General features: G+C 44.6%; 1 long non-coding RNA gene across 2 annotated transcripts; it reads right to left on the bottom strand.

The window, feature by feature from the left end:
* Window positions 1-14,920: 14,920 nt before the first annotated feature.
* On the bottom strand, window positions 14,921-23,478 carry LOC112531822. 2 transcript variants are annotated; one of them, XR_003073850.3, is made up of 4 exons: window positions 21,859-23,478; window positions 20,145-20,246; window positions 19,885-20,042; window positions 14,921-16,787 (listed from the first exon to the last, which is right to left on the bottom strand). It is a non-coding gene; the product is annotated as an uncharacterized LOC112531822 (long non-coding RNA). The 2 variants fall into 2 exon arrangements; XR_003073849.3 differs by lacking the exon at window positions 20,145-20,246.
* Between the last annotated feature and the right edge of the window lie 135 nt (window positions 23,479-23,613).

The following is a 23,613-nucleotide window of genomic DNA, read 5'->3' as shown; positions in this document are numbered from 1 at the left end:
TCTGGACTCTTCACCACCTTTAAGAGAGTCTAGACGCTACAGCTGCCTAAACCAAAGAAATCCTCTTGCTTTTTCCAGTTTGTCAAGGCTGCATTGCCCTTGCTAAGCCTCTGCAGAACCACAGGCAGCATTTCTCTCCAGCACAGCAGCCCCAGTTCACCTACTAGGAGTGCTTGGCTCTTTGCACAGCAGCACCCGTTACGGCCCATAAGATCCACCATGGAAGGTACGCAGCGTACCTCTAGTAAAACTGATGAAATGACAAATAACACACTGCAGCAACTTCCAGGAAAGCTATATGTACATTAGCTCAGCAATGTGTGCAGCTTCTATCCACTGAAGAGAAGGCAAGGCTCAGGATATTATCTCTACTGTCTCACAAACCGCAGGATGGGTTATGTTCCATTCAATCCAACCTTTTTGATTCATGCAGCTGATCAAAAGGTGGCGGTGAGGGTATTTCCTCCCACCCCCACATACTATCCCCTCTTAAAAATGTGAAGAAGGGCCTATCCATTTAGAAGGGACCCTTCCAAGCCAAAGAAGATCCATCAGGTGGAGAAGGGAAGGGTGTGCGAGGGATCAGGTGCCACACTTACTGCAGAGCCTCCGCCGCCCAGTTCTGCGTCTCCAGAGCCGCGTCCGCACCCACTGCAGGCAGGGGGCCAGCTCCATGGCCGCAGGCACTACCCGTCCCCGGGGCCACCTGGGGCTCCTGTTTACCAGCCAGGCAGACCGACGGCAGCCCCGGGAAAAGCCCCAAGCAGCCGGAAGGATGCGGCGGGAGGCCGCCAAGGCCCTGCTGTCCCGGTGTCGCCACGCCATATTTTATGCATGAAGGTGATGGGACGTAATTTCATCCTGTTTCTCTGCGCCCAGTGTGTACGTGAGCTCCTGCGACGACGCAGAGGACACAGAGCATCAGCCTGCGCCTCAGGCCCCTGAGGAGCCACGTGGTTCTCCTGTAGTGGGGAAGGAGCCCATTGGAGAAGCAGAGCCTTCTGGAGCCACTTGACTCAGGTTTATCCAAAACCCAAGATAGTAGGTTTTCTAGGTTGTCATACAGAAAGCATGGTCTGTGCTTGAGGCCTCACTTCTGCACGTTGCTAGCAGCGTATGGGAGTAATTAATGCTCCATAATGTGTGTGTGCCGGTACTAGACTTATAGGAATGGTCAGCTTTTATGATTTATATTCTAGTTTTAGTTTTGACTTTACAGTAAGCTCCAGAGTACTACAATTAGCCCCATCACTGCTGTGCAAGGCTCTTGTCTGTACCATGACAAAGTAATTTCACAGAATCACAGAATTGTAGGGATTGGAAGGGACCTCAGAAATCATCGAATCCAACCCCCCTGCCAAAGCAGGTTCCCTAGACCAGGTTGCACAGGTAGGCGTCAGGCGGGTCTTGAATGTCTCCAGAGAAGGAAACTCTACTCCCTATGCTTCAATTTGTGGCCATTTCCCCTTGTCCTATCACCACACGCTGCTGAAAAGAGTCTAGCCTCTTCCCTTTGCCTCCCGCACCTTACATAACCTCATAAACATTGATCCAATAGTTTCAGATTTGTGGGCCAATGACTTTACAACTTCCTGATCTATAAGATTTGCTTCCACAAATATGTTTGTGTTTCTTCCATAAATGTTTCCTAGATCACAGCAAAGAGGTTACCATTCAAGCTCACTGGCACATCCTTCATCAGGTGAGAGCAAAGCTAGGAAGTGGAGATAGAGTTCATGAGCTGCAGACCCATGGGCAGTTTTCTCTGCATTGGACCCCCTGGTGCCTCTCTTTATCAAGGTTCCTGCTGTGAGACCACTGAACAGTGGCCGGGAGGATTGCAGTCTGTCAAATGTACCCAGTGTAACCGGAGAGGGGGCTGCCTGAGTTTCGGATTTTGTCACTATTTGAATCTCATCATAGGGTCACTCAAAGGCCATGGATGTCTTTTTGGTCTGACATAATCAGGTAAATCTTACTCTCTTGTTGTAATGGTAGACGATAGCCAGCAGATGCATTTGAGCTTAATTTTAAAGTTCATTGGATTCAACCTGGTTTTGGCTAGTTGTGCTATTTTGAATCCCTATTGTGAGTTTGAAAATCTCAGTGATATTTACACTTGAAGTTTTCATTAAAGACAATGTGTAGTTCATTCCCACTAGGAATTCACACAGGATTCAGAGTGACAACCCTGAACAGTCTGGAAATCAAAAGAAATAAATCCAAATAGCTGTTGAGGGGAGCTATAACGTTCCACAGTCCTCTATTTAATGTTGTCAGACATCAGCCACATCAGGTTATTCATTCAGAACTGACCAGAAATGAAAGTAATACGTGGTGTAGAAACAATTCTGGAACTGTGAAGAATTTGTTTTAAGTTTTAATTATTGTGCAGTAACTTCATTTTGAAACCAGTCAGAGTGAATAACCATGCGCTGTGGCAGACAGCACTGCTGGGGTCACAGGAGCAGCTACTCTAGATTATTGCCAGCCTGGTCTATTGGTTGATGACCCTGCACACAGCAGGGGGGTTGAAACTCGATGATCATTGTGGTCCTTTTCAACCCAGACCATTCTATGATTCTATGATTGTCTCTACCAACACTCTTCTAGTGTTTGAATAGGCACCAGCATCTATTTCTGCTCCTATCAAGAAGAGCTCATTGTATTATGGCTTGTCTCTGCTGAAATTGTTGTGGTACCAAACCAGAAGGGGTTCCTGGGTCACCATATCCACCCTCTAGCTGTCTTAGACAATCCTAGAATATTTCCAACCTTAACGACACCACGTATTAGGCTTCCTGCCCATCCTTTACTTGAGGAATAAGGAAATCCTCGTTGAGGGGACTTGAAGAGGCAAAGAGTGAATTTTGATTAGAATGCAGCACAGCTGTGATCTCAGTTTCATGAGTGACTTCGGTGGCTCTGATGCATCTAATGTACAGTAATAAATGAGCTGTAACAGCAGGTAAGTGTGGGCTGGAAGTTGCAATTAGATCTGAAGTGAGAAAGGTGTGACAGCTCTGGTGCACTTTATGTTTAAATAGTGCTTATAATTGTCTTTTTATAATCATACAGACTAATAAATAAGAATCATGTAAGAGACTAGCTATGTGGCATTACATTTTGCTTGTTTAAGGAAAATATGTTGCAATGATGAGTATATTTGTGCTGATGATAGCTTGTTTTCTTGATGTTTATCCCGCTCCTTTTTGTTCTTTTACTATTTTTTTTTCCAAACAGAAACTCGTCTATACTTAAAGTATTTGCAGTTATATTTTTTACCTTTGAGCAGCCAGAAGTCAGCATTTTTACCTTGTTTGGTTCGAATTCATTATTGTTTCTTCAGAACATTTGGGTGATTTGCATGCAGTCGTTTGGTATTAAAGCGCAGAAGAGGAAATCAGAGAAGTTGAACAATGAAAGTCATTTTCTTCCCTGCAACACATTCAGTTTTCCTCCAACCCATTTTTTTAAACCAAAGTTGATGTCTCAAGGCAGGGCACCCAGGATGTGTCTTCCTGCATTTTACTTAAAATCTCTGCAGAGAGAAAGAGACGTGCAATTATACAGCGGAAATAAGAACCGCTGAGTCAGTTCATACCCAGTTGTGGTTCTCCAATCAGCAAGAAACACTTTGGAGTATGAGGGGACAACAGCCTTGATTAAGCGTAATCACTTGAGATGTTACTCATCGCTGACATCTCAGCACAGTGTAGCTTTCTAGTGGCTGCAATTCCTCCAGACAGATCTCCTGCAAATGGCAGTGGCTACAAATTGATGCCCTGAGCCCCGGCAAATATCTCTTCTAGCTTTTCCCCTAACACTCTGTTGATGAGTAGACCCCGTTAATGAACCTTTTCCATCAGCAGATGGAGTCTGTTGTGCAGCTAGGTTCCCCCAGTTCTCTTAAAATGTCTGAGATGCTGGGATTGCAATTCAAGCAATAATTTCTCAGGTCAGTGAACCACAAGTCTGCTAAAATAGGCATCGCGTGTCAGATCTCTGTTTTGATGTAGAGTGGAATTTGGCCTTGTTTAGTGCTTGAAAGCAGTTCATAAGGTATAGCGATGTTAGTGCACGTCAGGAGTACCCTGTGCACTCAGGGATGCAGCAATGAGTGTTTCAAGTGAATTTCCACTTAAGCCACGGCACCCTATGTACTTCAGTGCAACGATTTAGTTAGTCAGTTGAATCACAAGGTAACATGGTTTATAAAGTACTGTGTAAAGTAACGGGGGAAGGGGAAGTCGGCATTAATGGCACATATAAACCCGGCGGCTCAGCTCTCACAGCGCTGCTGAGTCCTGTGCTGTTCTTGTGCCACCTACTGACCAGTTCCTTGTAACTTTCAATTCATCGTTTCCCTAAAATGGAACGATCTTTCCATTTATTTTTAAAGCCTTTTTTTTTTTTTTTTTTTTTTTTTTTTCTGAATTTTGCCTGAGTAATTGATAGCGCCTTAATAGAGTCAGTCTTTGTGTCATGGTAATAAGCTTTAGAGCTGAACCGCCCTACCGTGGGTGGATAAAACACAGACTGGCACCTAGCCTGATGCTGTGATCTGTGCTGCCAGCTGGTGAAACAGGCTAGAGAATGGCACGTGGATGTAAGGAGCTTGGGACTGGGGGCAGGGTGGTCTTAAATGATTGTGTCATCAATAAAGAATGGGAATTCCAGTGGAATCTCCTCCTTAGGGATGTCCAGACTGCCTGTCCATGGGCCTGGGCACCCTGCTCTGGATGGCCCTGCTGGAGACGGGCTGGGACCTGATGGGCCCAAAGGGCTCTTTCCACCTCAGCCATGCTGTGACTCTGAAAAGTGCTTTTGGATCACCTTTTGAACGTGTGAGCCAAAGCAACCTTTGCTACGCCAAGGCGTGATGCTGAGAGGTCGCTTCCTCCAGCTGTGTTTGCTGCCTCCTACTCATGCTCTGCAGCTGCATGTTTCAGTGGGGCCACGATCTCCCCGTGTACTCTTGAAAATATGTGCAAAACAAGCTTTCTTCATTGCTCAGTGGTCTGCCTCTTGCAACCCTGTATTCCGCAGTAAAGCAAAAATAGGAAAATGGGGTGACACACTTCTTCACTCTAAAGAACAGTGAAAATGTCGTATAGTCTTGCAAAGAGATGACAAAGAATCAAAAGAGAACATGAATAAATTTTCTGTTTGTGAACACCATATTTTCTTTTAAATTATTTAAAGTTCAGTACGTGCTCTTAATTAATGTTTTCCTTGAATTTCTCAGTTTCTGGGCATTCTAAAATCTCAACACGATTATCATGTGTTTATTAAGCATCTTTATTAATAGAATTTTGAGGCTAGCAGCCATTTGGATCATCTTATTAACCAATAAACTTGTCACAGTATACTGGAAAAAACTTTCATAAGTAACTCTTATCTTCTTTGTTTTGTTCTCAATAGTTCCTCAGGTGCCCTCTCCAGATAGAACCTGCAGAAAGCACCAAGTAGATAGCTTAGAAATAAGCAAACGCTATCCACTAGCATACATAGTGAGTCAGGAACACTGCAGGAAAGCTTCCTCTGACAAAGAAGGGCTTTCAGAGTGTGTTGCTGGGACAGAATAACAGCAGGAGAGAGAACAGTCATAGCCCTTGAAGTATTTATCTTAGCGTTTTTCCAGCAGATATTAAAAATACAGCTGCACCACCTGTGGTTCAAGAAATAAATATTGTACTTAAGGCTCAGTTCTGTTGATTCTCTTACGTAGTGGAAATGCTGAGTCATGGCCTGAAGCAGTGATTGAGCACCTGGTGGGAAGGCGGAGCCGACCCAGGGGAGCTCAGGTGTATGCAATGCAGCTGAGTGACCAGAAGGGGTGGAGCCAGGATCTGCCCTTCCCAGACCTCATTTAAGGGTTGGCAGTGGAAGCAAAGGATCTTTTGCTGGAGATTCCTGCCTGCATGAGGCTTTCTAAAGGTAAGTAGCCCTTTCTTTTATTTCTGTGGCTTCTGATTTGGGCTTGTTCTTATTTATTACAGCCTATGGCTTTGCCACCCTGCTATTATTGCACTACTTCCCATCCCATTATGGCATCACACCTTATAGTTTCCTGAAGTTGCATTTCGGTTCAGTACTCCCAGACAGGTACCTGGTTCAGAAAAGCCAGTTTAGTGAAGGCAAGCTTTCAGGCTCCCCAGTCTTCCCCAGGTATAGGAGTTAAATCTCCTGTTAACTCCTTTCAGGTGGTTAAAGTCAGATTGAATGGCATTGTCCTTCTCTTAAGGAGCAGACCTGAAATGGGAACTGCTGTGAAGGCAGAGCTTATATGGAAGCTCCTAGAACAACCTTAGAATCATTTTTCTCCTACAAAAGAGGCATCCAAGCAAAACACTGGTAAGGACACAGAGGGTTTAAGTGAATTTTTTTATTCAGAGAGCAGTGAAGTCAGGCAATAGGCTTCTCTGGGTGCTCCATCCCTGGAGGCCCTCAAGGCCAGGTTGGATGGGGCCCTGGGCAGCTGAGCTGCTGGGGGGCAGCCCTGCCCATGGCAGGGAATGGGGCTGGGTGGGATTTGAGGGCCCTTCCAGCCCATTCTATGATTTTTTTTATCTAGCAAGAATGCTTTATTATGATATTGTAGTTATGCTGTAATTAGTTAAGTACGTTTCAGTATAAATCAAAATAAGTGTGTTTTTAAGTTACATTACTTCTCAGACTTACTGAGCTGCTTTTTAACTTTCAAAGCCTACTTCCATTGCTTGTTTAAAATACTACTTCTGATAGCCCTCTTAATAACATCTTCTATTAACTTCATCTCACTTCTTCTAGCCCTACCTCTACTCAATATCTTTCTAATTTTTTCTCATTTTCTATTTTTTTAATTGCGTGTAGACATGTTAACATCCATCACTATTACTTTATTATTCTATATATTTTTCCTTGGAATTAAATTTTGGTGACGGCAACTCTAGCACAAAATCCAGCACTCCAAGAGCTTCACAAGGTCTATAAAGGCTGGAATGTTATTTCCTATTGCACAGTTATGTTTTTGCCAGCCCTAGTATGTAGCCCCATATCACAAAGAAAACTCATATCCTGTTTGTATTTCTGTCTTCATAACTGGTTTTCTGTAAGTAAACTTGTTAGGATTCTGATTTTATATTTATATGAAAGTGAGTTTTTGTTATGCTTCTCGTAAAACTTTATGGAACTGTATTGCCTTACACTAGGCAGCACTAATAATAAGAGTTTAGAAGATGAGTTATAACTTAGACTAAAAGCTAGATGTAAGTAAATAAACTCTTGTAATAAAATTGTTGGAAGGTATGGCTCACTACTTGAAATAGATATAAAGAAGGAATGCACTGTTACTGTTACAAGTACTACGTAGTTCTGCTGCATTCATTTGGCTTCATGACTTCTGGCTTTGTAAAGCTGATACAGACCTTAATGGCATGATTCGAAGCCCAGAGAAAAGTGTACAACTGTATTCTAAACTACTGTGTTTTCAGAGCGCACAAGAAATGTGGGAGGAGATGGGCTCAAATTGCTCTGTAGACTCACGTTAAAAATTCCCTTCGTGGCTCAGTTACTTTCACTCATTGACTGTCTTAGAAAAGTGTGCCTGAGGAAGTGTTGCTGGGCATTGTTTCTCACCCTTTACATATCAAATGATTGTTTTATTAGAAAAACTTTCAGCTGTACTCTCAGGACTTGCAGGCAGTGAAACACTTGAATTCAGTGTGCTGCTGTGTAGATGTATTGGTTGTCATCCAGTAAATACAAAAGAATCATTAAGTCTGCGGAGTTACCTTTCAAAAATGCTTTTCCTTGATCGTATAGCCCATAAAGCATCATCACTTTCTTACAAGCTTCTGAGCTTCAAAGCTGAAGCTTGAAAGTTGTACCAAAAATATTTGTAATAGAAATGCGAAAGGGAACATTCTGTGTTTCCACCGGAGCTGTGGCATTTATACCATGAGAGGCCGAGGCTGCAAAATGAAAATAAGCTCAAACCTAACTCAGTTTCACTTCAAAGTGAATGCCCTGATAGTGGCTGTCTTAAAATGTTTCTCTTCTGAGGTTTGGTTTGACACCTTGCAAGGATTTCTGGGATAATGACAATTCAGAGTTGTAGGAAAAGACAGGTTGAAAGGGACTTGTGGAGGTCATCTTGTTCACCTGTGCTTGAAGTACAGTGAGCTTCATGGTCTAAAAGGGTCACTTGCAGCTCCCTCAGGTTGAGCTTTGAAAGGCTGCAAGTGTTACACTATGAAAACAGAGCCAAGTACCTCATGTCCTATACTGACTTTTTTAAAAATGAAATACATATGTTTTTGTTTTTCTTTTTAAAGATTGTCCCCTGCAGATTTTCAGTCATGAATTTTCACTTTCCATGACTGAAGTGCTGGGGCTCTTTCCCCTTCGAGTCTGGTCATAGTTATAACTTGTGTACAGTTTCATCAAGGCACTGTTCCTCAGCTACACATCGGGGTGTTTTGTGCTCAGTGGAAGCACAGCTGTATATGACAAATTGGTGACATTTCACCCATGGGCTGCAGTGGCAGAGCCTCAGGTGTCCTCTGCTGCTCCTCGTGCAACCTCTCCTAAGCAACTCTTCCCTTTGACTTCCTGGTAGGTAGCATAACCAAAATGGACAACATACCTGTACTGTTGCAGAGCAGGTTCAAACTGGACGTGAGGAAAAGATTCTTCACCAGAGGGCGTTCCCTGGAATAGGCTCCCAGGGCAGTGGGCACAGCCTCATGTTGCTGGAGTTCACGGAGCATTTGGACCCTGTTCTCAGGCATGAGTTTTGAATGTTGGGTGGTCCTGTGTGGAGCCAGGAACTGGTCTTCCATTTCCTTGTGGGTCTCTTGCAACTAGGGATGTTCTGTAGTTCTGTGAAAAATACCTGGCTATATTAACTTGGTGCTGAATCAATCCATCTGATGGCTTCACAGAAATCCTCCTTCAGCCAGAAGGATTGACTTGTTTAATGTGATAGGTGCATCTGGGGAAAGAGCTGCTGTCACCTAGCAGAAAGCGAAGAGAACAACTTGCAGCATGAAAGCAGAACTGTTACTGCTTCTAGACTAGAAATTACAAACATACACTAAGTTGGTGTATACTACTGGGACACATGATGTGGTGTGGGACAAATTCTCCCAGACTGAGGAGCTATGAAATAGGTTTGGATGAGCCTATTGGCTCTAAAGTTCATAATGGCTCTCACATGAGTTATCTTGTACATAGCCCATATAGCAACAGAGCTTGGGAATAGGTAACTAACTTAAGTATGTTGCAGATGTTAAGGTCTCTGCACATTGTCACTATGGGCAAATGGCTGTTTGAATCACTAATGTGGTTTTCCACGTAGAAGAGAATTAAGGTTTTTTCCAGGACTTTTCCAGTCACTAAAGAGATGACTATTGTACTTTGGGTGAAGCTGTGAGATCTGCTCAAGCAAAAAGGATCAACCTTGGGTGAAATAATGATTTTGTTGTCAGCTTCTGAACTAGCCCAAGAAACCTTTCAAGAGCAGAAAGATGCTTTGCTGCTTTTCCTCTCTGCCTCCTGTTCCTGCGGGAAGCTTCTAGTCAAAATCTAAAGAAGGTAAACACATCCTCTCTGATCTGTTTGAAATTCACCTTTCTCAGGCTGATGTACAAATTGTTCTCATCTGACATCAGCCAGACTCAGTGGATAAGCAGGAATGTCTGCTTTTCCCCCCTTCACTCTATTGTCTGTTCTTCTCAACCCACGCTTCCACCTTTAATCTGTTTTGCCTAGCTGCCACTTCTTGTCTGCCACAAAGTGAGGATGCAAGGCGGTGTCTAACTGCCTTCTGAGCACTTTGTTGGTACAATCCCCAGCACGCCGTGTTCCTAGGAGTCAGTGTAATTTAAATAAAAAAATACACCTCCACATAGGAGGAAACGCTGGGTTCAGTAAGAGGTGTTTCAAGTCTGTTCCATTTCAGCTTGCTTGATCTAAGACTTCAAAGTCCTCTAGAGCAAAGTCTCCCTGTGAGATGGCCACTGAGCTGTCCTCTTCCTAAAGGATGGGCTGCTTGAAGCAGAAATTTCTTTGGCTGCTGGAGGAGCGAATCCTTCAAATGCTTTTCTCCCTGTGGAAGAAAGGAAATTGAGTCATATGCAATCACATTGAAACGCAATGGAAAGAGCACAAACCCACACTTAGGCTGTTATTTCAGTGGCTATCAGAAGAGCTAATAAACGTTACTTAAAGAAAACTTTGTCCTGTAGGGAGTGGCTAAATGATCCCAAATAGAATAGGTCCATTTTTTCTTTAACGCTTTCTGGCCACAAGGTGTCAATCCTCACTCACAAGAAGAACTCTAAGGGCTGGTATGTTTTTCCTCAAGCTGTACTGTAGCAACATTTATGGTTCTTCCAAGCCCAGTGGCAGCTAGGGAAACAGGGAATGAAGAGGTAACAAATGCAAAGGATCAGCATATAGGCCCCGTGCAAAATCTTCTCCCTTCACCTTGTCACCTTGTAAGGATATCATATCTGCCTTGTAGTGTTAGATATGCAGCTGCTCTGATGTAGTTAATAAAGAGATTAAATCAAATCTCAATTCTCATCTTTCTGCAGTATTTCAGTTTACCTGAGATATTAAAAAGCTGTACTCTCCTCAAAACATTTTTTAACAAATGTGGGGAAAAGGTCACCAAGGGAAGAGAGGACTTTAGAGGTGCATCCAGAAACTCTTAATGCTTCTGAGTAATGAATCACAGAACTGTGAGATAAAGGGAATGTGAGGCCTACAAAAACTTGGTGCTGTTTAAATGTCAGGCAGATTTTCAACAGGGCTTCACTAATGAAATACCATTTTGCCAACCGATGCTGTGTAAACAGCATTTTGTCTTCAGAAATCCTGAAGGAGTACTGATAGTCCAGCTGAAGTATGCCAGAGATATTTTTCCCTTCTGCCACAGCTAATGGACAGTGAATTCCCTCCAGGTTCATGCAGTGAACAGCATTTCCTCTGCATCCCAATGCTCTCCTTGAGTGCCTGTGTGGGAGGATAGCACTGATTTGCCTCAGTGAGAAAACTCACATTACAGAACATGTGTAATTTAGAGGTGTTTTGAACTGCATGTTTCAGTTTCGCTGTATTTTTTGCCCTGTGAGCAAGTGTGTGTTATTTGACTGTCAGTGCTGAGTGAATATTCATGTTTACTCTCTACTATGTCACATTCCTTTCTGAGGAATAAGAAGGCATTTTGTTCTCTCTAAGGATTCTTTCCTGGGTTGGGGAAGACAGAAAGCTTGTTCTGTCCAATCCACAGCAAGACAGTTTCCTTGTGCACACGTACTTCAGGTAGAGATAGTGATAGGGGAAGAGGAAATGGTTTTAAACTAAAAGAGGGGAGATTTAGGTGAAATTGAAATCGAGGGACATGGTTTAGCGAGAACCAGTGGTGAAGGGCGAATGGTTGGACTGGATGATCCTGTGGGTCTTTTCCAACCTTAGCAATTCTATGATTCTATGAAATGCTGGGAAGAAATTCTTTTCTCAAAGGCAGGTGAAGTACTTGCACAACTGCCCAGAGAAGCTGTGGCTCCCTCATTCCTGTAGGTGTTCAAAGTCAGATTGGTTGGGGCAATGGGCAGCTGAGCTGGAGGGTGGCAGATTATCTTTGAGATTACTTCCAACCTAAGCCATTCTATGAAAACCAAAAGACTGAAAACAGCATATTTTCATAGAATCACAGAATGGCTTGGGTTGGAAGACACCTTAAAGGCCATTCAGTTCCAACTCCCCTGTCACAGGCACAGACATCTCCCCCTAGGTGAAGTTGATTGGTTATGCCTTGCTATGAGCTTTGAGATGTTGAGGGTGCTTTGTACCATGACCACACTTACAGAAGGTAAACATGATTTTTATAAAAGCATGACTGGTGCCATATGTTAAGACTACTCACTTAAGTAGCTGTCTCCTGACATTAATCATTTAGTCCATAGTGATTCCTATGCCTGTTGGCACTGCTCTCCAGCGTGCGTGGCCATCAGATCTGCCAGCTTCAATGCAATGCGTTCCCTTGTGTGACAGTACTAGAGCTATCGGTCAGCAGGCTGCTGCTGAGAGCACCCGCTGATGGCCGTGCAGCTCTGCAGGCACAGCCAGGATGCAGAGCTTGCCTACCTGACCCTCTATTACCAATGGTGATGCATGTGATGGAAGAAACCCAGCTCGACTGCTGGGGACTTGGCTGAGGTGGCAGCTTGAGAAAATGCTTTCTCCTTCAAATGCAGCCTGTTTCATGAGGAAGTCATCACTAGACAGTAAAGACTGTGCAAATGCTGTGTAGAGTCTCTGGGGAGAGCGGAGGAAGGGAAGCAGCAAAAGTTAGATGGCTCTTCTAACAGGATGAGGAAAAAAAAAAAAAAGATAATGCTGTTCGTAAAGAAAGACTGTTCCTAAACTGAAAGAAATAAGGAGCTGCTGGGTGCAAATATTATGGTGAACACAAAGGACTTCAGCAGGCAACTTGAACACCCTGCCATTTCCCTCTACCCCTATCTGACCACAGCATCTGTGCTTGGAGAGTTGAGGCTCTCCTGCTGCCTCATGGCTCAGCAGCATTGGCACGTACTGTGTGCATTGCATGAAATGATCTGGCACGTGTTGCATTAAATGCTCTGGCGTGTGTTGCACCTCCCCAGGCTAGCCCATGTGCCTTGTATGCTAGCTCCTGGGCTGTTTCCCCTTCTGTGTGTGGCAAGAACGTCTGTCACATTTTCCCTAATGCAGAGGCAAAGGTTTTGTGGCTGAACATCCTTGTTTTGGAAATGCTGCATCACAGGGGCCTAATTCCTTTGCTGAGAAAGGAAATGAGTCGGTTGGGTGTGTGCAACTGGGAAGAGCGAGGAGGAGTTAAACCTTTGTGTTTGCAGCAGTTTTTCCCCTCTTTTTGTTGAATCTGGGCTAAATAAATAAGTCAGGCCAGGAGAGACATGGGACAAAATCTGAAGAACGTTTTTATGCACAGGTAAAGCATAAATAAGCTCTGTCAGAAGCCTAATTGTATCTGTGTTCGCACCGAGATGCTGACAACACGCATTTTGCTGCTTATTAAAGAACATTAATTTCAGATGCCATCTGATGCTAAACTGAAAATAGCTACAGCTACTCCCAGAGCAGCAGCAATAAAATAAAGGCTTGCGGAGACGCTGGCATACTGTGGAGCACTGCCCTCAGATCGGGCTGCAAAGCAGCCGGCCCAATTTGTGCCAAGCTGCTCTGGGCACCCCTCTTCTCCCAGGAGAAGGGGGTGCCCAGAGAACTCCCCTGCGTCAGGAGGAAGCCATTCGGGCAACTGCAGCTGCTCTGCTTACAGCTGGGATAGCAGAACAATATATCTCCCCAATACTTCAAGAACGTTGTTTTTTTTTTTTCCTGATGTCTGAGCTGTCTGCAATAAGCTGCCCATTCTTTCCCCAAGCAAACAGGTTTCTCTTCTCCAAATCCCACCCTTCAGGCATCCTGCTATCAGTGCTGCAGAGCCCCAGCAGCCCTGCTGTTGGTTTCTCTGCCAGGGCACCAACTGCGCTGAGCTGGATGCTGAATTAACTCCTCAACTTTTATTTTCAGCCAAAACCAGAGTTTCCTACCTCTGCTTCCTTCCAGGCCTACATACAAATGTTTCAGTACGTGGATCGTATTGTAGACTTACTTGGGGCTATTTTTAACAAGGTTATTTCCAGCTGTCATTCTCCAGATTTTGTTTTTGAGTTACTGCAAGCTTTACCCTTTTTATTTAGATGTGTTGTAGTTGAAGGAGCGGTAGGAAAAATCCAGGCCCATCTGCCTGCTTACAGCACACAGAGCAGCCTTAAATAGAGCTGCTCAGCCACTGTGGCCCCACATTTTCTGTGGGCCACCAGTCTGCCACATGGGCATATTTACCGTTGCATTTGTAATCTGCATGTACTGCCAGCAGGAACACAACTGGCACAAACAACCCAATGGAAGTAGTCTCAAAAAGGTTTTAGGCTTCTGTCGTGCTGACCATAACTAAGTGCACATGTAACGTTATCCCAGCTGTCCTAGTGTGGAATAACGCAAGGGACAAAGGAACTCAGCTCACTACCCAGATCAGCTCTTCTGCACAGAAAACTAAGCAAAGCTATCCATAAACATGCATTTGGTTGAGGTATGTAGTATGTTACAATTCTTTACTGAACATGTGACAGTGTAAATACCCTGAGAAAGTGACAGAGGTGACCATTACCCTTTTCATCGAGTCACGTGGGCCTTACTTTTGCTATGATGCTGCACAGCTTCGGCTGGTGTGCAAATCTTTTTACACATCAAAGGGCCTATTAGCAATGTGTACCTATTGCTTTTTAAGAGATGATAAAATTATCTCAGGTGCCTTTATGTGCACAAGAGCAAAGAGAGGACGAGAGGGAATGGCCTTAAGTTGCAAAAGGGGAGGTTCAGATTGGATATTAGGAAAAACAACTTCTCAGGGAGAATGGTGAGGCAGTGGCATAGGCTGCCCAGGGAGGTGGGGGAATCACCGTCTCTGGAGACATTGAAGGAACGTGTGTATGTGACACATGGTTAGAGGCAGTATTGGTGCTAGGTGGACAGTTGGACTGCATGATCTTAGTGGTCTTTTCCAACCCTTATGATTCTATGAAATAAGCTTTCCTAGAAGCAGTCATTAAGAAATTAACTGGGCATGGGTAGTGGTAGACCACGATTCACTCCAGCAATTGCTCTCTGCTGCCTGACCCACTGAGCATCTTACAACAAACCCACTTTCTGGCTGTGTATTAATCGAGGTAACAGCCAGGGTATTTGACATCAGGGAGCAGTGGAATCTTTCAAAGCGCAAAATGTAATGGGTTGTTACCAAACAAAAATTGGTTTTGACCTCTTGCTGGAGAATGTGGAGCTAATGCTTTCTATCAGCAGAGAGCTGTTAACTCATTGAAAAGATGACGCTGATTCCTTGATGGTGCTGCAAATGAATTAGAATGAGGGAAGGAAAATTGTCATCTTGCACTGAGCACCTCATAATTTTGCTATCAGTTGAAGAGCTAAGATTACTGCCAGCAGCAGATAACGTGCAGTGAAAGGAACCAAAAGAATCAAGTTGCAAAAGGGAAAAAAAAAGAAAAAAAGAAGAGCATTTGTGCAGTGAGGCAGCAAAGGAAGGAAGAAAGGGTAATAAAAACCTGATCTAATCAGTAAATTAACCACTTGTGGGTGCGCTGAAGGCTGCTAAACTCTACTGGACCATTTCTGTGGGACTGAAGATGAAAAAAATCCGAAATCATTCTCGGTACCACTTTGTTTTACTGCACGTAGATGTAATAAACTGATATATTTGTGCTTCGAGAAACTATGTTAGGGGAAATGACAGCCAAGGCTGGTGGATGGGGAAAATGCTTCCAAAAATCTCTAATCAAATTCCCGAGTAGATTTCGAATCTGCAGTGGGAGTTACCATTTCGTAATTGTTTTCAGAGATCATTTGAGCACTTGAACTTGATTAGAACTGGCGCTTGTATGCTAAGAGCAAGCTTCAGGCTGATTGTGAAATACACCGTTCTTGGTGTGCTGGTATGTTACACAAAGCGTTCAGAGGGGGAAAAGAACTGATACAGCTTGATCACTGGTGCAGAGAGTGAACTGTGGTACGGTCAGCTGTACAGTTCTGTATTTGCCACCTCTGTGTCCTGGCCTAAATAAACCAATCCTGCTTCTGCTCCCCTCGCTGGGAGGTGCCTGTAGTTGGGAGCAAAATATGAGATGGCGATTAAAAACTGCAAATATTAATTCATAAAGTTGTGTTTTGTGAACCAGGGCTTACTGTCTGGTGAAGCACATGGATGATTATTTTGTAATAACATTCATTCAGTAACTTTGTGGTCTTTTCCAAAATAGTTTGAGGCTAGAGAAGTGGAAGAGTAGACAAAGGTGTTCACAGCAAGTTAAAAGATCAGCGTAAGGGGCATCTGCCCTCCTGAGTATCATCTCGATACCACAGTACACCGACTCGTCGTTTACTTGAATCTTCTCATCTGGTTTGCAGTACAGCTCTGCAAAGAGTTATAACAGCCTGGTCAAGGGGCTCTGAGATGTGGCAATAGGGTGAGCAGAAACATCTTAGGGTGTTTTTTCTGGTAGGGTTCCAGGGATCTGCAACGCAGGCTTTCCTTCTGCAACCTTGTCGTATTTGTGGCTTATCTCAGGAATTCTACAAGTGTTTTTCATTCTGCTGTTTTCAAAGTGCTCCTTTGGCACTTCTGCCTTGACGCTGTTGCCTCTGCAGCAAAACATTCAGTGTTTTCATTGTCCTGCAGCAGTCCTGAGCAACCATCCTCATGAAGGGGAGGGAACATAGAGCAAGCCATGCTAACCCTATAGATCCAAAACAAACCATACCAGGAGCCATACCCAGACCCTGAAAAGCAAATGTCTGCACCAAAGAGCTGTTCCCCAGTGTCACTGCCACGTGCCACCTTGCGAACAGCTCTCCATCACTGTGCAGGGTTGCAGATGTTCCTTTGAGTGCACCTAGAAAATGCTTTGCTCACCCCTTTGAAGGCTGCAGGGATTCATCAGCACAGGTGCAGCCCCTCCATGCTCCTCATTCTTGTTACCCAGAACAGCACCAGGACTTTCAATTTACCGACAGAAATACAGCCTTTCTCTTCTCATAGATGTGCTTTCACTGATGCGACATTTTTCACTTGAATCTTGCCTTATTGGCTTCAGAATGTGAGAACGAGATCCTAGTAGAGGACCCTTACCGTTTCTGTAGAGTCCAGACTTGTCCTAGATATTTTATGGAACAAAAGAAGGAAAATCAGTCACCTTGTCAACTTATGGCTCTTTTAGAAACATACAGAGGAATTAGCAAGCAGGGGAAGTAAGGTGAGCAAATAGCAAGCACCCCCTAGCTGCATGTCCCTAATATAAAATAGTGCTAGGAATTTACTGGCAAACTGAGATAGCCATTGCTGGGTCTGACCATAACAGGATGCTGACACAGGGCTAATTAACACTGTGGAGCTGAGCTCGCTTTGAGGTGCTTTTCACTGCTGTAAATGCAAGTGTTCCTCTGTGCAGATTTGTCTCCACGTAGAGCTATTTAGTCTATCTTACTGAAAAAGTGTCATTCAGCTATTAACTCCAAGCCCCACAGCTAGTTGCTAAAGGTGGGCAATATTTGGAGGCTGCTGCCATCACGGAGCCAGATGCTGTGAGAGGTTCTGGTTTGCTGAAGGGGGGCAAAAAATTGTTCTTGCCATTCCTCGTGGCCCTTCAGAGTGCAGTATGGAAACTCAACAACCAGCTGGCCTCACTTCACACCTCAGTCAGCTGCTGTGCTCTTCAGCAAATGATTGGAAAAGTTCACCATATCAGTAGAAGTTCATCACATTTTGCAAGACTGAGTGGAGAGAAGGGAATTCCCCAAAACAGATCTGAACGAAGCCTAACAGTACTCCAGTCTGTGAGAAGGACCAACGCTTTGTCGGTCACTTTTCAGCCAGAGCTCTGTGGATGGTTTACCAACATAAATGGGAGAATGTTCTCAGAATATGCTCTGCAGGCTCCTGCACAAAGTAGAAATACCGTACAAAACATGACTTTCACAACCCATGTCAGAGTTCAGAGAACTTCTGTTTGAAAGGAAGAAACTCTTGGAGTCATGCATTCTAGCCATATCCCAGTCTTTCCCTAAATGTGGCTGGAACACAAAAGGTTGTTAGCTCAGTATAACTAGAAAGCTTTTTGGTACTTAAAATTTAACCTTTCTGCTCCCAGGGCAATACAGTCCAAGATGACTATTCATCCACACTTCTCAGCTTCTCCTTCCCTCTCCCCAGGGCTACAGGCTGTGAGATGGAGGGTTATTTGTCTACCCAGATAGGCTTAGTGTACTCTCTTTAAGGCTCTTGCTGACATCTTGCATGGTCAATGACCTCTCCGGAGTGTACTGCTTAGAGCTAAAGAACACATTCTTTGCAGCATAGGCTTTTAGGTTGAATGAAAGATACTGGTAATGATAGAAAGGCTGTTAGTAGGTTCTGTGGGGGAAGGAGTAAGAATAGTAAAGGCAGAGAGTGAAGCTCAAACTTCTAAAAGGGAGAGAAAGAATCATGTTCAGTTTGAAATTTAGGTCAGAGCTGCTCCAGATTTATTTTTGTACAGGTTCATTTTCACCCACTTCCCTGGCCAGGAAGAAAAACTGCCTTCTCTTTCAGTTATTTTGGGCAGTACAAATAATGTGTACAGAGCATGTTTCGCCACCTCGATTCCAGGGGACAGTTAATCTCACAGGGCTGATGGAAACCCAATCAAGGCGTGCTGTTTGATTAAGTCAGAGTCAACAGCAAGAAAAAGGGGCTTGCTGAGACGTGGAGAGTAATGAAAGTCTGTACTGAGGAGAAATGGGATTTCACAAAAATGGGGCACCTTGCCTTAGTGACAGATGAGCCGAAGAGCTGCAACACTCGCAGACCTGCTTTAAATGATTTTAAATGTTATATTTCCATTCAGTATCTTGCTAAGCATATTCCACGTGTCACTGGTAATGCCGGTACAGAACAGAAAAAGCTAGGATCCCAAATTAAGCTCCGTGTTTAAGAGTCGTTTGCTTTTGCTCTCCACTTCCACATCTGAAGTCATAGAAATGGTAACAGTTTCTAACTAAATGTGATGGGATATTCAAAGGATTATGCTGTCACGTGAGAGCTAAGTAGCAGAAGCAGATGAGCTCTTAAGAAACAATGATCCCGGCTTTATGCAAATATGCCTGCTAAAAGCGAATGAGGGAAGAGGAATATGGAAATAGATGATAATAATAATACAGTAGAGTAACCAGAATTATTCTGAATAGATTCCTTCTATTAAGATTTTTCATGAGGCGTCAGCTGCTCTCTGTAATTCTTTTCTTAACATTACCATCAAAGTATGCCTTATCAAAATATGCGTCTTTGCTGCTGCGTTTACAGTCATTCCGTTTAAAATAGAGACAAGATGTTATTTTGTACGGGGTACCGAAATAATTGTTAAGACCATACAGCAGCCTGGAGTAAAGGGTTTGAAAAGATTCAGTCACAGATGACAAGAGGGCAGTCACAAGTGTGTCATTTCCTTTGCTGAGCTCATGATAGATGGAGGATGTGCGTTTTTCCCTATCAAGTTTGTCACAACCGGTGAAATGAAAAGCAGGTAGCAATCACTCAGCAATCTATGACATATTTATTGTTTTACAATTAACTAGCTAGTTGTTTTCTGCTATTTTTTAATTCTTGTTTAAAGGTTTCTGGGCAGATGTGATCAATCTCTAGGTGCCAGATATCACCTTTAATATTATCGCTAAACATAGGCAATGACCTTAAAGATAAATATTGGGTAAAAATTAAAACCAATTATCTGTAGTAATCCCCAGGCCGAAAGCGTTACACACCATTTTTAACCTGAGTGGAAGTTGAGCTGGCATGGATGGATAGAATTTCTGAGCTCAGGCATAATTGGAAGTACGAGACTTTGCTGGACTGCACATACTGCTACAGGTTAGCTGCCCCTTGGTCTTTAAAATGCCCATAATAATTCCAGTGATTGAAAACTAACACTTCCTTAAGCCTGGCTAGCTAGTGCGGTGGCATGTGAGAGAGTATGGCCCAAATCTGTCTGCAGTTTATCAGTGCAGTAAGTAATATCTACGGAGATGTGAAGGCATAGCTGAGAGAAGAATGCACTCCTTTCTATTTATTCTCATGAATAAAGCCTTGCAACTAGCAAGGCAGGATCATCTATATCTATAGCTGTTTTCTGTCCTGTCTTTCATTGAGACATTTCAGGCTTTTGCTGCACGCTGCAAGGCAGCTTTGCAAATCAGATTTGATCATTTGATTCCTCCTACCAGGATGCTGCTCTGCAGCAGGATGACTCCATGGTGTGACTTGAATGTCAGTCTGACACCTGCTGTCAGCAACAGAAATCTTTCCACCGGCTTCGGCAGGAGTAGGAACGTGCTGTAGATCGCATCATCATCATATTGCTTGCGTCGTGCTATTGCTCCTATGGAAAAGGACAAAGATTCCTCAGTGTTAAAGCCACAGACCGAGTGGCAGAAAGGTTAGCAGGGAGGACATCCACCCGGTGAGACTACAGGCAGTCTACCTTCTGGCAGTGTGCGTGGCTGGCACCAGCTCACACTGACACCTGCCTGATCTGCAGGAGGACCCAGGATTTAGGCTGCGGAGGATGCAAGCAACAGAAAGGCTGAAAAACAGGAGCGTGGAATAGTGTACGGCTATATGGGCTGTGAGGTACAATTGTAATGCAGAGACCTGGGAGAAGTGCAGTCAGAAATTCTTGGCAAGCTGCTTTGTGTAATTTATGGTTAATACAGTGCACGAATGCCACAGTTCTGAGGACATTCCCCCACACCTTTCTCTATCTCAAATGTCTTCCTGATCAATGTCTCCTGAAGTCCTTTGATTCCCTCCTGCTCTGTTACTGTCAGTTAAGAATAAGCTGTGCATGCTGCTGCGCTCCCTGCAGCAAACAAACTCACGCACAATCCAGCCCACTGCTCTCATCAGAATTTTAATCATGCCAGAAGCTACAATAATTTGAGCAATCTTTAGAGGAAGGATGTCTGCAGCAAAACCACACAGACCCCGTTTCTGTGGCAGTTCTTCTTTGAATGGCTTTTTAAGAAGTCAGGGCAAGGGAGGTGAATGTCCCTCTCCACTCTGCCCTCATGAGGCCCCTTCTGGAGTACTGTGTCCGGGCCTCAGCCTCCAGCACGGGAGGGGTGCAGAACTGTTGGGACAGGTCTGGAGGAAGCCATAAAGATGATCAGAGGGCTGGAGCACCTCTTCTCTGAAGAAAGGCTGAGGGAGCCGGTCCTGTTCAGCCTGGAGAAGAGAGCAGTGGGTTGACCTCATTGCTGCCTTCCAGTACTTGAGGGGAGCTTATAAACAGGAGAGAGGCTGACTTTTTAGATGGTCTGATAGTGATAAGACAAAGGGGAATGGCTTTAAAGTAAAGAGGGGAGATATATGTTAGATGTCAAGAAGAAACTCTTCACTCAGAGGGCGGTGAGGCGCTGGCACAGCTGCCCAGAGAAACTGTGGTGCCCCATCCCTGGAGGCGCTCAAGGCCAGGTTGGATGGGGCCCTGGGCAGCTGAGCTGGGGGGGGGGCAGCCCTGCCCATGGCATGGGGTGGGCTTTAAGGTCCCTTCCTACCTAAGCCATTCTGTGATTCTAGGAAAATGACTTCCTAGATCTGCTCTGGTAGGAGAAAATGGAACCTCTTTCCCTTTCAGAGGCCTGATGTATATGTAATATGCAAATGCTACACGACCTCTGCAGTGTGATCCTAGCCAGGGCACCCACGCTGTGATCATTTTCACCATTGCAGGTAACATGAGAACAGGAGACCCCACTGACAGACACAGCAATGACAGCTCAGGAGCACCTTGGAGTTATAGGAGCGCTGTTGAGGGTGGACAGAAACCCAGCTCAGCCTGCCTCAGTTTAACTCGGGAACCTCTGTTCTTTCCAGCTGCGCTGATATGCCTCTAATGGAGATGGTGGTTGGGCAAGGGAGGATGGAAGATAAAACTGAAATTTAGTTGCTGCAATTGCTGTAGTTGACAAAAATTCCCCTTAGGAAAACCTTCACTGATTGAGGTTATCGCGTGGTATTGTGATCTCTCCCATTGGCACAACACAGAAAGCGGTAAACAGCCTTGAGGAGCAAGGAGGATTTTCTGCAGGGGGGTGGAACTTGTATAGTGGCCTTCTTGCTGGGGAAGATACCTATGGCAACAGCATCCTTACTGAACTGAATAGTGCAGAGTAAGGAAAAGTGTGCCTTCTTACAGAGCCTTCGTGGTGTGGCTTTCCCTTTAAGATGTTGAGAAGAATCTCCACTCGGGACGCTCTGGGAGCTGAATGTTTGGGATCCCTGGAAAGGCAGTCCAGGCTTCTCTGCTCTGGGAGATGGCTCTTTGGGAGTGAAAGCATCCTCCTTTTCACAGGCAGGCTGATGCTGCAGTAGAACCGATAGTTGTGTTAGCACAGCTGCAGGAGCAAGAGGCAGCAGCCTGCCTGAACAACTATTTCCTGCCTCCTCTCTGGGGAGTAAGGAATGGGAAACAAACGCATTCTGCTGATTGCATCTGGTCTTGGGGGCACTGATCCACCTCAATTTACTCCTTTACCTTCCCTACCCTGAACCAGGTTTGGTCTCCTAGATGCCCCAAATTATGCAGGAATTATACAGTAGCCTTGGCAGCGCTTCTTCATTGGCTTGTTACACTGATGATTAAAAAACAAAACAGAACAAAACACCACCCTTTTTTTTTTTTCCTGTACATATCCTGGCTTTGCTGTGCTGGCTGGCTTGCATGGTGGGAAGCAGGGATGGAGAAAAGCTTGCAGCACCCAGCAGCACACTGAAGGCCTGAAGGAACACATCGCTGCTGCAGCTGGTGTATGCTGGTGTTATGCTCTGTGGTTGCCTGGCAGGAGCCAGGGAAGCAAGACCTAAGCTTCAAATACAGTATCAGATAGAAATGAGACATGGAAACCGCTCGTGCTTTGTTTGTGAGCAGCCTTAGGCCCAAAAATACACATTTCTCTTCCAGCAATGGAAGAGAAAATACCTATCTGGAAGTTTCAGTCAAACACAAGGCTCCGTACAAAAGTAATTGCATGAATGCAGTTTTATAGAACCATTGAATCTTTTGAGCTGGAAGGGATTTTTAAGGCTCACCCAGTCCAGCTCCCCTGCAATGAACGGGGACACCTACAGCTCCATCAGGTTGCTCAGAGCCCTGTCCAGTCTGACCTTGAGTACCTCCAGGGATGGAGCATCCATCACCTCTCAGGGCAACCTGAGCTGCAGGGACGGGTGGTCAGCAGGAGGAGGTCAGCAAGGAGAAAAGGATGTGGACACGGTGAGTTAAGGGGAACAGAGGACCATTGGCAGAATATGGATAGGGAGCACTCTATATATCCAGATAAATTTTGATTGGCAGTGCAGTATGTTAAAAGCACACAGCTTCTTCATTTTATATATATATATATTGCTAATATAAGATGTCTCTATTTGCTTGGTGTAGTTAAACAGCACAATGGAAAGACAGAAAATTGTGGCCATTTCTGTAGTAACCATATCCGTATTTGTAGACCAGGGCACGTGTAATCTCAGAGAAACGCAGTGCAGCAGTATGGCACTTCACCAGGAAAAAAAGTCTTTCTTCTTCTCGGATTTCTGCTGTTGCTCTCACCGAACACGTTTCAGGTGCCTTAACCAGGCGTTAATGACTCTGATGTGCCTGTGGAGTGCTGAGAGGTGATGCTGGTGCAGCCATCCGCCCCTCAGGACGCAGGTTGACCAGGGGCGGTCCTGCTGCAGTGAAAGCCATCCTCACTGAAACTCTGCGCTGCTGCCAGAGCATTCCCAAGGCTGTCTCACCTCTTCCCTCCCTCTCCTCCAGTAAGCATCCTCGTCTCCTCGTTTTATAGGCGCAATTAGGCAGCCCACGTGCCGTGTTTCCGTAATGTGGCTGCTACGCCGAGCGCAACAAGCGGAATGCTGCGATTGGTGGATATTTCTGCGGCCCTGGGAAA

Source organism: Gallus gallus, chromosome 2 (genome assembly GCF_016699485.2).
Source record: "Gallus gallus isolate bGalGal1 chromosome 2, bGalGal1.mat.broiler.GRCg7b, whole genome shotgun sequence".
NCBI classification, from domain to species: domain Eukaryota; kingdom Metazoa; phylum Chordata; class Aves; order Galliformes; family Phasianidae; genus Gallus; species Gallus gallus.
Note: the sequence above shows the minus strand (reverse complement) of the source record. Positions and strands in the feature narration are given on the sequence as shown.